The following is a 3,670-nucleotide window of genomic DNA, read 5'->3' as shown; positions in this document are numbered from 1 at the left end:
GAGATGACCATATATATATTATATATACCATGGTGGAGACAACTGCAGAAACAGAGTTTAGTAATTCATGATAAGGTGCACACCCCACTGCTACTACACGCCTACCTGCTTGGTCCAATATGCCTAAGTCCATGCAGTCCAAGGTCAACGCAGTCCCACGGATGTGTAGATGTTTTACAACTGCTCATCTCGATGTTTGAACTGGTCAAAAATATTTTTTTAAAACGTTGGAGTTTTGCATTTTAAACATATTGAGTCAACACAATATGTGAGTGTAAGTTTGTTGGAATTGACCACTCTAACAAATGCTACTTTGTGAAGAAAAAAAAACTCCAAGATAAATATTGAACTAGATGAATGACTTTTGACCTGTGCTAAGGAGGGATATGGTGACTTGTCTATGTCTAAATGAAAATTGATAGTTTGATGATTATTGATTTTGTAGTTGTGAAATGTCTTTATCAAATGGTTTCCTGTTTCTTTCAATTCTGGTTATAAAAAGGGTTGGTGGTTCTTAAATTGGAAGCCCCAGTATCCGAAACATCAATTCTTGTGTGTTAGTAAGGTCAAGTTGTTTGATCAAATTTTGAACACATTCAATATCCATACCTCCATCCTAGCAACTGATGGATAGCCGAAAGCGAAATATGTGACATATGGTGGTTGGTCCATAGGATGATTCATTACTTAACAACACTTATCGCGAAAGCCTCCACGAGCCAAGTTGTCATATTGTTGATCTTGCAAAGTTCATCAAAGATGGTCAGAGGAAGTTACATTTTAAATGGAGGTTAAGAGACAACTCGAAGATGTGGTAGTGAAAGAGTGGTGTTTGCAAGATTCCATAGTGGATGTGAGTGCTGATGAAGACTATTCAGACATATATTATATTTGTTGTTGTAATATGTGATTTTAATATTTACCATGTAAGAATTCAGGGAAGGTGTTGGAAGTAATGTTTCCATGTCATGTATAGTTGTGATTAGGAGTTACGAGGAGTCAGTCTCGAAGTTGTTGTTTCCAATGTATGCCTTGTAATCATGATTTAGATGTGTCAAAATCAGTAATTTATGTCTTATATATTTGTACCTGGGGTGATCAATAAAATTATCAAGTGTGTTCGGTGTTGTGTGTGCAATCTCTCTCGCTCCCTCTCATTTTTTTTATCACTAATACATGCAAAATGTTCTAAAACATAATTTGACTGTATAAGGTTCCACTTCATCAAAAGAACTCAGTGAAATAGTAACATAGAAAGAGGTTCGATGAATTACATGTTTATTATTCATAAACAATAAATAAATAAATAAAATTGTAAGCATCGCAGGACTACATCATCAACATGCCCAATATATCACCTCGACAATCTATCCAAGACCTCGTGAACATAAACAATGAATATTTCAATTAAAATACTTTATAGAATTTTTGTTTCTAAAATTTATTGTGTAATTTGAATTTTTTTATTTCTTGCTCTTTGTCATTAGATTGTTATTTTAAATTTAGATGGTGTATTATGATTTTGATATTTATATCATTGATTTTTATAGTTTAAAAGAAATATAATTTAAATATTTTATGTTTTTGTTTTTTAAATATGGTTTTTCATAGATTTTGTTTAAAATATAGTGAAATATTTTTGAAATACTAAATTTGAGTTGTTAAATCTATTCAAATCAAATATTTTAGAAAAAGATTTTCAAAGTTTTAAATTCATTTATACATTTTAAATAACAAATATGTGCTAGACTACACTTCACTCCCTTATAAAGTCATTTTGATATAGTGATTAATAAATTTATTGTTAGTATTTTATTCATTTTAATAGAGTGATTAGTAAATTTATTTTTGGTATTTTATTAGCCCAAGATTTAGGTATCTCATGGTATTCTATATAATATAATATAGGCATCTCATGGTATTGTAAGATATCTTTTGGTCAAAAATAATAAATCTATGCCAACTTGATTTTTAAATTTATGGTTGCCATAATAATCATTATATTTTTGTTACTATACATTTTATTATCCTTTGATTTTGTTTTTCACATTTCATATCCTTTGATTGTGTTTTTCACATTTTTCTAATAAAATGATAATCTTACTCCCAAAAAAATCACATCATCCCATTAAAAAAAAAACATAAAACATTTAAACTTTACCATCTAAACAAATTAATACTATCACCTCATATCCATTCTATAAATTTCTTAACTCTATAATCCAACCCACTTCCTTTATCTTCTATTTGTATTATATTTTTAAACTTGTGTGAATCCAAATAATCAATACTTGTATCCATTCTTTAAATTTGTTCAAGTCTATAATCCAACTCACCTTATATCCATTTTTTTAAAGTTGGTTGCTTCTGGATTATAGAGGATACAAAAGTAAGTTGGCTCCTCAGGCCAAAACTGCTTTTAATTCAGTGCCCCTTTCTTCTGGAATACTCTTTTAGTTTATCCACTCCTTTCCCACATTAACTTAGTTGGCATTTGACTTTCTGTCCTTCGTTGAGCTTGACTTTCCAAACGAGACTACAACTTGGAACTTCCATAACAGAGGGACATGTCATAGTCTTGAAGTGTGCTGATCCCTGTGAATGACTATATCTCACTAATTTGTTGCTTTGTGGAGTGGTTTTCTTATACTGGTGGCGCCTTCTTTTTCGGGAAGAATGGTCTTGCGCTAGTCGTTTCTCCACCTCTTCAATTTTGATGTTTATACTTAGACTGGTTTGGATCCTCAAATTCAACACCAGTTTGATGCGTCTATAGTGACCACGAGTCCTTAAATCCAACCCAACGAACCTGTCGAGTTCAACTATTTCTCTCATGATATTGGTACTATGAAAATATTGAAAGGGTGGGGACGAAGGATTCTGCGATGGAGATTTCAGTCAACAATCCACCACTTCACTTAAAACAAGTCCCAAAAATAATAATGGACTAGTTTTGTTTTTTTTACCCACTCAAAAAACGTTGGTATATTGTGTTTAAAATGATGTTTTGATAATCTAAACCCAATTAACAAATGATTTTTGTAAGAAGAAAAAAACTACTAGTTATATTAAAAAGATATTAGTACATATAGCTCGATCATCGGCGTTTACTTGTTATCAGCAGAAATTTCATCCGAAATCTCCTTTACAAAATGTGCATTATCCACGAAAGCTATAGAAAGGAAGTTATAAAAATTTAAAAGTGAAACATTTCTTTAGAAATAAGGCCAGATATTCAACTCATGATAAAATGGGAGAAAATATTGTCACAAAATATTATAAAACAACCTGAAAGAGTCCAAATAGGTGCCACTATAGAATCTGGCTGGCCTAAGAGAACAAAAGGAATCTTTCAGACCAATCACGCCAGAGCTTAGTGAGCAATGAATGCATTGAACCCAGACAAAGGCGGGAATAAAGCACCTGTAGAAGAAGATCTTGCGCAGGCACAGTATCGAAACCAGGTAAGGGCTAAATGATGCATTTCTCCCACAGGGGGGATTGTTTGCGGTGTCGAATACCCAACCCAGGTTCAATTCCACGATGTGCTGCTTACTGTGATGGGCGTCCAAATCGCAGACGACGTCGTGTGGTCCACCAGTGCAGAGATTATCAGGAAACAAGCCTCTCCAGTCGATATCAGAATTGATGGCTTCCAGAACCTTGTAGA

The sequence above is a fragment of the Pinus tabuliformis genome, chromosome 6, assembly GCF_031772625.1.
Source record: "Pinus tabuliformis cultivar Carrire ecotype Pingquan chromosome 6, CPIR1, whole genome shotgun sequence".
Lineage (NCBI taxonomy): Eukaryota > Viridiplantae > Streptophyta > Pinopsida > Pinales > Pinaceae > Pinus > Pinus tabuliformis.
This window is presented reverse-complemented; position numbering follows the sequence as displayed.